The following is a 12542-nucleotide window of genomic DNA, read 5'->3' as shown; positions in this document are numbered from 1 at the left end:
GAATATGATGGATGAAAGGATTCAGTTGAAAGTCCCAGCCAAAAACAACAACAAACCTAACTAACCACTTTCTCCCTAAAAGTGTATTTCAGGATACAAAGTATTTGGAAGATTAGGAACAAGGAGGTTGGGTTGCTGTGAGTTTCCAGGGCTGTATGGCCATGCTGCGCCCACATCTATGGCAGGCATCCTCAAATGTTGTGAGGTATGTTGGAAACTAGGCAAGGGGGGGTTATATATCTGTGGAATGTCCAGGGTGTGACAAAGAACTCTTGTCTCTTGGAGGCAAGTGGGAATGTTGCAATTAATCACCTTGATTAGCATCGAATGGCCTTGCAGCTTCAAAGCCTGGCTGCTTCCTGCCTGGGGGAATCCTTTGTTGGGAGATGTTAGCTGGCCCTGATGGCTTCCCGTCTGGAATTCCCTGTTTTCTGAGTGTTCTTCTTTATTATTTAGAGTTTTTTAAATACTGGTAGACAGATTGTGTTCATTTTCATGGTTTCCTCCTTTCTATTGAAATTGTCCACATGCTTGTGAATTTCAATTGCTTCTCTGTGTAGTTGTTAGAGCCAACACCTCCCAACAATGGATTCCCCCAGGCAGGAATCAGGCAGGCTTTGAAGCTGCAAGGTTTTTCAATGCTAAACAAGGCGATTAATTGCAACATTCCCACTTGCCTCCAAGAGACCAGAGTTCTCTCTCCCACCCTGGACCTTCCACAGATGTATAAACCTCACTTGCTTAGTTTCCAACAAACCTCTCAACCTCTAAGATATGGGCGAAACGTCAGGAGAGAATGCTTCTCGAATATGGCCATACAGTGTGGCCATACAGCAGTAAGATCAGGTTCAGATACAGAATCAAAGAGTTAAAATGTTTGAGGACGTCTCTGTGTTTGGGAAGGAGCACGTCTGAAGCGAAGGCGCCTTTCTCCAGGATGCAATCCAGCTCTGTTAATACAAACGGGGGCTTGATCACGGATTGAGCCCTCTCGGAACGGATCCTTGCTCAACGCGGGTGTCCTGGGTTTCGCGCATGGCTGCTTCCACGGGGAGAAGAGATTTGGGGCCTCGAAAGCCGCCCTTTCAAGCGCTAAACCGGTGCTAATGAGGTCGGCCCATTTGAAGAGCCAGACTCCTCCGAGAAAAGAGGAGGGGGCTAAGGAGCTCTGTGATGCTGCAAAGCCACCCTCGGGCTCGCCTGCCCTTACTCAGTAGTATTTAAATCAATAGCCTTGAACCGGGGTAAATAAAAAAAAAGGGGGGGGGAGGGAGCCTGAGAATTGTGTTGTGGAAGGCTTTCATGGCCGGAATCACTGGGTTACTGTCAGCTTTCCGGGCTGTATGGCCATGTTTCAGAAGCATTATCTCCTGACGTTTCGCCCGCCTTTATGACAAGCATCACAACCTCTGATGATGCTTGCCATAGATGTGGGCGAAACGTCAGGAGAGAATGCTTCTGAAACATGGCCATACAGGCTGGAAGACTCACTGCAACCCAGCTTGAGAATTCTTGTTCTGCTTTAGATTTTTTTTTTAAAAAAAACTTCCTCAGGGTCATACATTATTATTATTATTATTATATTTATGCCCCACTTCGTTTCTTTATCTCTCCCAAGTAGTTCTTTTACTTCCATAAATATTCTTGAACCTAAAATTCTGACTCTGTAATCCTAAACCATCCTAAGGAATAGAAGCTTATTAAGGAGTTTACTCCTAGTACTCTGCTATGTTGTTGTTTATTCATTCAGTCGTTTCCGACTCTTCGTAACCTCATGGACCAGTCCACGCCAGAGCTTCCTGTCGGCCGTCGCTGTCCCCAGTTCCTTCAAGGTCATGCCAGTCACTTCAAGGAGACCTGCTATATGTTGGTGGAATTGCCCCAACTGAGGGTTATTTTAAGCCTATTCTCCCAACAGTGAAGCAAAATGTTGCCCCTTCTATACAATAGCAAAGTTTTTATTGGGGGGGCGGGGGCGGTATTTTCAAGCAGCGGATGGTGGAATCCGTAGATACGGAGGTGTCTGTACTTAGAATTCCCTGCCAGCCCCTCGCCAAACTACAAATCCCAGGATTCTGCAAGATGCTGCCCTGGCAGTTGGAGTGGGACCAAAGTCCTAGAATTGCGCAGACTTAAAGGGACCTTCGCTATGAATCTATGAATCGGAGAGTCGCTCTAATATTCAACCCAGAACATAACTCTTGGTTCGCCTAACCTACCTTACAGGGTTGTTGTGGGAAAAAAGGGGGGGCAACTCCATGTAGGCCACCCTGAGCTCCTTGAAGGCATCGTCTCTTCCAAGAGGGACAATTGCTGAATGTGATAACTCTCTCTCTAGGCTAAGACAATGAAGTTTGATCCCGCCTGCATGCCATCTCCAAACTGGATGCTACCAGACTGCTTCCGACGGCAAATCACGGTATTATTTACGTCTAATGACTCCTCTTCGGTTTTCTTGAGTTTGCCTTTGCTTTCCTCTGGGGCTGAGAGTATAACTTGCCCAAGGTCACCCAGTGGGCTTCCCTGGCTGAAGGGGGAATTCGAACCCAATGTAGTTGCACCCTTAGAGGAAAGAAGCTGGGAAGTGGTCAGGTAAGAAGAGGAGATTGAGACTGAAAGAGAGGGAGGGAGAAGTGGGGGAAGAGTCTTTTATATAGGAAGGAAAAGGAGCAGGAGAAGAGACCAATCCCAGAGCCCCCATACTATTCCGTCCCTCGCCTTGTCTTTGCAAAGGCCCGCCTCTATGGGGCGCCGCTGAGCTGCTTTCGCCACCGCCTTAGTCTGGCCAAAGGCAGCCTCCTCGACAAAATCCGTGGGCCAAAAATGTTAGGCAGAATCTAAGCACCGTGCCTTGAAATGCAAAAGCACAGGGAGAAGGCCCATAGAAAACCCTCCTCTTCGCACAGCAGAATCTGGCCTTCACGTCTTGTCCCCTACAGGCTGTCATCCGGTGCAAACTTCTGTTGAACCACCGTTATATATCTTTTTAAAAAGCCAAGCGGCGGAGACAGATGGAGGAAAGACCTGAATTGCCAGAAACTTTATAAAGTCAGGGAGCTGATTTATAGCCAGAGAGATATATAGGTTCAACGCCCTCCACACAGCACATGCTATGTCAGGAGGGTAGAGAGGACCTCGGAATAATGCCCAGGTCGGCGTAATGGAAATAAAGTTATTATCCAAGGCAATCTTACTTTTACCTGGACGGAGGCTGTTTGCTTTGGAGAGGGGACGGGGGGAAAGCTAGTTGGTCGTGGAGTCCCTTAAGGACTGCCAAGGAGATTGCTTGAAACTCGCCTCCCCTTCTAGCGTCTTCTTTGCTGACTCTTTCGCTTCTATGAAACAAAATTAAGGGCAAACATTGGCTGGCAGGGTCGAGGGAACCGGTTGGGAAGGAGATAAGAATCTTTCCTCCCCCTCTTCTCTTCTTCTTCTTCCTCCTCTTCCACCACCACCTCCCTTCCACCATCTCTGTGATGGACTGGATGAGGGCTAACAAGCTGAAACTTAATCCAGGCAGGACAGAGGTCCTCCTGGTCAGTCCAGAGGTCATAGGGATATTCGGTGGCTACCTGTGCTGGACAGGGTTACACCTCCTCTGAAGACACAAGTCCACAGTCTGGGGGTCCTCCTGGACTCAGCACGGACACTTGAAGTTCAGGTGTGGGTGGTGTCTAGAAAGGCCTTTGCACAGTTGAAGCTTATGCTGCAGCTGCGACCCTACCGGATTTGTCTATGGTGGTCCATGCCTTAGTTACATCAAGACTGGATTATTTTAATGCACTCTACATGGGGCTGCCTTTGAAGACAGCTTGGAAACTGCAATTGGTACAAAGATCAGCAACCAGACTACTAACTGGAGCTGACTATAGGGAGCATACAATGCCCCTATTAAAGCAGCTCAATTGGCTGTGGATAAGTTTCAGGTCTCAATTCAAAGTGCAGGTCATTACCTATAAAACCCTAAATGGGTCGGGGCCTACCTATCTTCATGACACCATCCCCCCCATGTACCTGTGTGAGCATTAAGATCTGCCTGGGAGGCCCTCCTTGTGGTCCCGCCATGGTTGGTGGGGACGAGGGAGAGGACCTTCTCGGTGGTGGCCCCCAGCTTTGGAACATCCTCCCGGGAGATTAGACAGGCCCCCACACTATCCTCCTTTCAGAAGGATTTGAAGACTTGGATGTTTAAACAAACCTTTGAGAATGTCTATGTGCATAATTATGCAGGTTTTTAATATAGGTTCTTAATTTTAATGTATTTTTTTTATTTAAATGGATTTTTTAATTGTGATGTAATTTGTTTTTATGTATGTCTTTATATTGTAAGCCGCCCTGAGTCCCCTGATGGGTGAGAAGGGTGGGGTAGAAATGATGTAATAAATAAATAAATAAATAAATAAATACTGTCCAGCCCCAATGGTCCACATTTAGTGACACAGCACTGCACTTTCATCCTATGCCCCTGTTCTTTATCTACAACTTGCACTATCCCATTCCGTTGCTCTTGTTTACAGTTTGGCCATGTTTTACGGCAGTTGCCACTACATGTTATTGGACGTTGTTCTCAGTTTAAATTGTTGCTTTATATACTATTGGTTTTACTTTTGTATTATACTGTGGGTTTATTTTATGTATTGCTTTAGGCCAGGGGTCCTCAAACTTTTTAAGTGGAGGGCCGGTTCATGGTCCCTCAGGCTGTTGAGGGGCTGAATTATCATTTGAAAAAAAATACGAACAAATTCCTATGCACACTGCACATGTCTTATTTGTAGTGCAAAAAAAAAAAAAACCAAACCAACCCAACAACAACTATTTATTTATTTATTTACTGCATTTATACCCCACCCTCTCTCACCCCGAAGGGGACTCAGAGCGGCTTACAAGTTGTATGTACATACAATATATCAGGGGTCCCCAAACTTTTTAAACGGGGCCAGTTCACGATCCTTCGGACCGTTGGAGGGCCGGACTATAGTTGGCCACTGAGCAATAATAATAATAAATAATAATAACAATTAATAATAATAATAATAATAACAACAACAATAATAATAAAGAGTTTTGGAAGAGACCCCTTGGGCCATTTAGTCCTATCCCTTTCTGCCTTTGTGCACCGAAAGCACAAGCAAAGCACCCCTGACAGATGGCCACCCAGCCTCAATGTTAATAATAATAATAATAATAATAATAATAATAATAAGAAGAAGAAGAAGAAGAAGAAGAAGGATTGGAAGAGACCCCTTGGGCCATTGAGTCCAATCCCTTTCTGCCTTTGTGCACTGAAAGCACAAGCAAAGCACCCCTGACAGATGGCCACCCAGCCTCAATGTTAATAATAATAATAATAATAATAATAATAATAATAATAATAATAATAATAATAATAAGGGTTGTAAGAGAAGAAGAGACCCCTTGGGTTATTTAGCCCAACCCCCTTTCTGCCCTTTTGCCGTGGGGGCCGGATAAATGGCTTCGATGGGCCGCATCCAGCCCCCGGGCCTTAGTTTGGGGATCCCTGCTTTAGGCACTTTGTGTCACATGTAAGCCACCCCAAGTCCCTTCGGGGAGATGGAGATGGGATCCAAAAATACAATAATTATTATTATCTCCTCCTCCCCCTCCTCCCTCTTCTTCCTTCCTTCCTTCCTTCCTTCCTTCCTGCCTGCTTTCCTTCCTTCCTTCCTTCCTTCCTTCCTTCCTTCCTTCCTTCCTTCCTTCCTTCCTTCCTTCCTCCCTCCCTCCCTCCCTCCCTCCCTCCCTCCTCCTCCTCCTCTTCTTGGTCTTTTTCTTCCCCTTCTTCTTCCTCCTCCCTCTCCCTCCCCTTCCACTCCCCTCCTCTCCTTCCTTCTCCTCTCCTTCTCCTCCTCTTCCTCTTTATGATATCTATTTATATTCCACTTTTCTACCAAGATTGAGGTTCAAAGCAGCTCACCATTTAAAAGAACAGCACATGTAAAAGTATATTTAGCTAACCAGACAATGACCCTAACTACAGTATCAAAACAATTCAGATCAGAATAAAGGATAATAAAAAGATAAAAAGGTTCTTTAAAAGACTTCAGTTAAAACTATACAGCACCCCTAGCCTGTTCTGAAAAAAAATATTCTGTTTTAAAAGCCTGTTTGCATATATGCCACTGGAAGGGCAACAAGGAATAAGTAGCACATTCTGTCCCCACTCCCAAAAAGGAGTTCCCGAGCCTACAGTTAGGCAAGGAGAAGACCCTCTCTCACATTTCCACCAATGGTGCTTGGGCTCCTGGTTCATCAATGTATGCTATGCAGGAGAGGAAATTAATGAGATATTTTCTAAATAGCATGTGCTATACATTCATTTCATTGCCCTGGCCCTGAAAATTTGAGAGCCTTGGACAGCACATATATTACCCAATTGCTGGACTTTTACTAGCTCCATTCATAAGCAACAGCGGAAGGAATTTGCTGGTTAAGGTGATTTCAGGGTGACTTCAGTCTGCTCATGCAGACTCTCTATGACCTTTCCAAAGTGATATTGGAAAGTAACTTCTGACAGGTAGTCCCAAGGAGGAGTAAGAAAAGCCACACCTAACAGAATTCCCTCTACTACATGGAAAGCTTAGAATACCTAGTGTCTCAATAACTGTATTCTTAACAGACTCCTTAGAGACATCCTTTTTAAAATACTATTACAGAACAAAGACTTACATTGTTGTTTCTGACTTTGTCTTTCTCTGGCAAATACAGCCATTATTTTGTTTATAAATCCAAAACTCATTCTTCAGTGGAATTGAGTGCAGTATCTTGACATGCAGGTTCTACTTGGAACTACGTATTACATTTAAGATCTACATAGCAAGAGCTCATCTGAGCAAGACTGCAGTTAAGCAGGAAGGAAAACATACTTTAGCCCCCTAAACTTTGGTTTCTAATTAACATATATGCTTGATTTGAAGCATTACTTTTAAGATCATTACATGTGTATGTGTGCGTGGGGTATATATTAATTGTCAGTATCTTACAGATTTTTTAGTTTATCAGTTATCTAAACTTCAAATAAGAAACTGCAATTTATATATCTTTTAGGGTACTATAGGAACTATGCATGGAGTCCCCTGGTGGTGCAGCGGATTAAACCATTGAGGTGCTGAATTTGCTGACCGAAAGGTGTGTGGTTCGAATCCGGGGAGCGTGGTGAGCTCCCGCTGTTAGCCCCAGTTTCTGCCAACCTAGCAGTTTGAAAACATACAAATGTGAGTAGATCAGTAAGTACTGCTCTGGCGGGAAGGCAACAGCGCTCCATGCAGTCATGCCAGCCACATGACCTTGGAAGTGTTTAAGGACAACGCCAGCTCTTCAGCTTAGAAATAGAGATGAACACCAACCCACAGAGTCGGACACGACTGGATTTAATGTCAAGGGAAAATCTTTATCTTTACTTGGAACCATGCAATGAGTTCTATCCACTTCAGATGCCCCTTTCTGATAGTGAAACATAGCTTATATTGTATTGTTGTTGCTGTTGTTGCGATGTGGTGTGCCTTCCAGACATTTGCAACTTTGCTTAGCATACGCTATACAGCTATGTTTAGATCACACCCATACAACACTTCATTATAATATCCTATTATAGAAACATTACAGAGTATATTATAAAAATAACAACCTCATATAAATATGCAAAGGCTATTCTAGTTCCAAACCAACATCTGATGGAGGAGAGTGAACAAGTTGAAAACTAATCATGACTGCTGAGAAACAGAGCCAGGAAATTAAGATTACACTCCTGCTGAATATAAGGTTCACATATTAACCTTCCTTGGCCTTGTCTTGGTCCGGATACCTTCAGAGGTAAAAGAGAATGCAAGACTAGACCGCAATGGCTATTCCCACACCATTGAGTGCCCTTCCAAGGCAGGCTAAAATTGTCTTTTTCCTGATGCCCTTCTGTTCTTCCTTTCTGGCTCCCTATTACATTCAGAGGTTGTAAATGTATGTGCTGGACTTTTGGATATCTCAATTTCGATTTATTATTAGGGTGGGATTTCAAATTATTTCAATCTAATTTTTGTTTTAATAGTATGGTTGATTTAATTTGTATATTAATATATGCTTATTGTGTTTTTACTTAAAGTATTTTTCAATTATGTTGGAAGTCCTGCATCCTAGCCTTGGGAGAAAAGAGGAATAAAAAAAATACATACAGAAATTGTGTGCTCTGTCAATTTAATATGTATCCAAACCAACAAAGCATTTGCAGCTTTAGTCAATCAATCTAGTGATTAAAGATTACCTCTGGCTTTCTACTCATCTATCTTTTTACATAAACAGTTTTTCTTTTCTTTTCTTTCTCTTTCTCCCTCCTCTATTTCTCTCCCCTCTTTCTGAATAAATTGATCCCTTTTAACAAACCTTTTATTCCTTGACTTTTGAGTCAATGCTGGATGAATCGCAGTTATTATTTTGATGTGGCCTTTGTTCAGTATTATTTACCAGTGTGGCTTTTAAAAGTGTACTTTGTGTTTATTTCTTGAGGGCCCTTTATGCAAAAATGCCACACTGTCCTTACGGGGTTGATGTCAGTGGGTCAGGCGGGATGGAGGCACTAACTTAGCATAATGGGTTTAACATTCTGTGACATCACCAGAGAATGTGAAAGGCAGGGTAAGGATAATCAGACCGGTCATTCAAGAGAATGGTAAATATTTGATGAGGATAGATAGGAGGCAGAAAAGAGAGTGGTCAGAAAGGTGAATCAGTATTGCCTAGCTTTGTGAAGAGGCATTTCCTCTAGGCTCCTGGTGTGATTGAAACTCTGCATATGCTTAATATTAGTTAATGAAAAAAAAAGGCAGGGACTGACCCCTTGAAGAACCAAATGTCAAATTTGTTTTTTGAAGTTTGTTGCTGCCTGGACTGCATATATTCCCCTCTATGGTAGGGGACAATAATTTGCAATCTTATACATGTTTTCTCAAAAGTACATCCTACTGAGTTTAATTTCCAGATAAGCTGATAAGATGGTATAACCTAACTCTTGTCAATATAAATGGGAAAGGGGGGGGGAAAGAATTAGCATGCATTTAGGGGGAAAAAACTAAGGGGAAAAATAGCAGCATTCCCTCCGTGGTGTTTATCACCAGTATGACACTTATTCCAGTTATGGTTTTGTCTTCAAGAAATGTGTAAGGTTGTTCTCTGATGGACATTACTTTGGAAGTATTTCCATGACTATTTCCCACAAATGCAGAGGTTTAAATCTGTTCTCACAAACAGGTGAGAACCCAAGGATGATACTATATTTCATTAAATGTAATTATGTTGCCTTGACAATGCCTTGAGCATTGACAATGCAGAGTAGCCTTCTCCAAGCTGGCACCCTCCAGATGGGTTGGACTACAATCCCCATTATGTCCAAGCAGCAGGGTCCTGGTGGCACAATGGGTTAAACCCTTGTGCTGGCAGGACTGCTGATCGACAGGTCAGTGGTTCAAATCCAGGGAGAGTGGGTGAGCTCCCCCTGTCAGCTCCAGCTCCCCATGTGGGGACATGAGAGAAACATCCCACAAGGATAGTAAAACATCAAACATCTGGGCATTCCCTGGGTAACATCCGTGCAGACGGCCAATTCTCTCACACCAGAAGTGACTTGAAATCTCTCAAGTCATTCCTGGCATGATAATAAAAATAGCAGGGCCTTGTTGGCTACACATAACTGAAAAATGTAGTTTGACACAACTATAGGGTATCAGGTTTAGGAGACCGGTGTAGATCTTAGATGTCTTTGCTAGGAAATCAGACTTGTATTTCATTTCCAGTTGCTAGTTTATCCATTGTACACTCTTAAAACATGTGTTTTGCTTTTTGGTGGAAAATGTGTGATGTGATATTCAGTGAAAAATTTGAAAGGAGATCACTTTCATGTATGCAGAACCTTTGGAAGGGAGATGTAGGTTGCAGCAGCAATGGCTTACATGTGAATGGAGTCACAATTCCCTTTGAGGTTTTGCCTTCTTTAATATTCATCCTAAAACTGAAGAGTCACCATTTCTAGTTTTTAAGCAGATACTGAGAATGACAGGGATCTGTTTCCTTGTTGATCAAGAAACAGCTGATTGATATGTTCACCTCCCTCCCACAAGCAATCTCCAGTGTAAAAATGATTTGTAATAGGAACCCTGCTTCTGAATGTTGCTCAGTCAACTGCTTTCTAGTCAATAGGAGAACAGATTCCTGTTGTTCCCAGTGGTTGCTATCTGGTAAAAGGGAGATCAGACTGGAAGGCAGCACTTAGCTGTGTAACTAAGGTAGTTATCTAGCTAAGTAGGGCCAGAATTGTGGTTAAGCAGTTGTAGGATGATACTCTTGGATACAGATCATCATTCTTCTCCTACTTACCTGTGTTATATTCAGCCTGTCATATTTATTTCACAAGGAACTATCCAAACTGGATTGATTTGATCAATCATCCCACATGAGAAAGCAAAATCCTTGAGATATTCTAATTCTAAACCCTAATGTCAATGCACACTATATTAATTGGAAACCAGTGCAACTATTTTAAAAAGGGAGTCACGTGCTTTCTGTATTGTCTTACTATTGCACAAAAACATTCTTGTTAGATGTACATGTTTATTTGTTTAATATATACATTTTTAATGGTTGAATGTTGTTTTCACAATGTACCAGTAAGATGAATGATCACCAGGATAGACATTTAAAGTGGGGCTATTGACAAGGCCTTGTCCCATCTGGTACAACCATGGATCACATCCTTCGCAGACACACAAACAGTTGCTTCAGCTGATCTCAATTCCCAGCTTGGTCAGTGGTCATGTTGGCAAAGATATCCCAGAAGTTGCTGTTTGCAAAATTAACTCTATTTCAGTGGACACAAACCAGCTAAATGTACACTAAACTCGGTGTACACTTAACTCACGGCTGGCATGTTTGTTCTGCACATTTTTAAATGCTTTGAACCAGCATGATCAGCTTTTGGTTACATTACATTTCCTGCTCCTTTGGTTAGCTTACTTATTCTTTTGCTCAGACAGACTCACTGAATATTGCAGGGTAATGAATTTTGGCAAGTACGTTAGCAGAAAGTTTAATGAAGCCTCTCTTTTTTATAGCGTGTAAAAATCATAGTGGCAGTTTTGCTTCTCGATAATAAGGCTAAGTAAATTTTGATCAGCGGCGTGTTTTAGCACCATTCAAAGACAATAATTGTGAAAGACCGTCTTGTCTCAGCCGAGGAGTGCGGGCAGGCAATGAACAACTCTGGAAAAAAAGTATTTGGCCCCAGTTAACCGGATGTCATTTTTCATAACTGAATACCAATTTAATATTCCAAAATAGGTAATAATTTGTTTTTCTTTAAAAAAGCAAATGAAACATCTCTATTTTTATCAAAATGATTTATTTCAAAAGTCATAAGAGAATGGGGAAAATAAGCAGATGATGTAGGAAAATCAAGTTGGGTTAGGGTTTTCCCCTACAGAACATTGTTAACAAGGCTTGAGTATACAAATGTATCTGGAAGACTTTTGGGTGACACTATTCTTCTGGATTCAGCTCATTGCTATGTATTTAGAGAGGTAGGCATGTACATAGTTTATAAGAAGTTGTGCTGCAGGATGAAGACAGGAGTGGATGGGAGGAAGAGAATAGATCTACGCAGCAGCAAACCAACTCCATGGCATTTAGCTGACTGAGACACATGATGAAGATGGTCCTGTCCCTTCTCCCACACACACATGTTCACGTACCACAATAATTTCATTTGTACAAGTTCTGGTACAAGTCTGGTAGCTGAATTTTACTTCAACATCGTTGAAGGGATTATGCCCTCTATTATGCCTCAGGACTGCATGCTATTTTAGACATTGAGAAGAATGGCGTTGATGGCAGTGGAGCTCAGGATAAGTTATTGGTGAGTACTGCTGACACCTGAAGCAGTTGCTCCACTCGGACTAATGGCCAACCTCCTTCTCCTTGCTACTTCCCCATGCATATAGCTGAACTATGCCAGTACCACGTGTGGCAGACAGCATATCTTTTCAAAGGGCCAATTACTGAGATGGTAGGGAAGATAAAAGGAAATGGTAAATCCAGCCTATTCCCTCTCTACTTTGCTCTTTCTTCCTTGTCCTTTGTGTCCGTACACTATCCTCCTCATGTACAATAAAAAACAAACCATTAGCAGATCTTGCCCTATTAGGAGTGAATATAAGGAGATTCGGAGCCCCTGGTGGTTCAGTGGATTAAACTGCTGAGCTGCTGAACTTGCTGACCAAAAGGTCAGCGGTTCGAATCTGGAGAGCAGGGTGAACTCCTGCTGTTAGCCCCAGCTTCTGCCAACCTAGCAGTTCAAAAACATACAAATGTGAGTAGATCAATAAGTACAGCTTCGGCGGGAAGGTAACGGCACTCCATGCAGTCATGCCGGCCACATGACCTTGGAGGTGTCTATGGACAATGCCAATTCTTCGACTTAGAAATGGAGATGAACACCAACTTCAGACACGACTAGATTTAATGTCAGGGGAAAACCTTTACCTTTA

At 42.7% G+C, this 12542-nt stretch overlaps 2 long non-coding RNA genes across 4 annotated transcripts in view; one reads left to right on the top strand and one right to left on the bottom strand.

The window, feature by feature from the left end:
* Positions 1-12542, bottom strand: part of LOC103278298 (uncharacterized) — a 288708-nt gene that overhangs the window by 30353 nt on the left and 245813 nt on the right. The gene's annotated exons all lie outside the window — the stretch shown is intronic.
* Positions 1-12542, top strand: part of LOC103278300 (uncharacterized) — a 73317-nt gene that overhangs the window by 14307 nt on the left and 46468 nt on the right. For both annotated transcript variants that reach the window (XR_010004371.1, XR_010004372.1), the window contains exons 2-3: positions 2339-2419; positions 7066-7146. This is a non-coding gene — a long non-coding RNA (uncharacterized LOC103278300). The remainder of the gene's footprint in view (positions 1-2338; positions 2420-7065; positions 7147-12542) is intronic.

The sequence above is a fragment of the Anolis carolinensis genome, chromosome 3 (assembly GCF_035594765.1).
Source record: "Anolis carolinensis isolate JA03-04 chromosome 3, rAnoCar3.1.pri, whole genome shotgun sequence".
Classification (NCBI taxonomy): Eukaryota; Metazoa; Chordata; class Lepidosauria; order Squamata; family Dactyloidae; genus Anolis; species Anolis carolinensis.
Note: the sequence above shows the minus strand (reverse complement) of the source record. Positions and strands in the feature narration are given on the sequence as shown.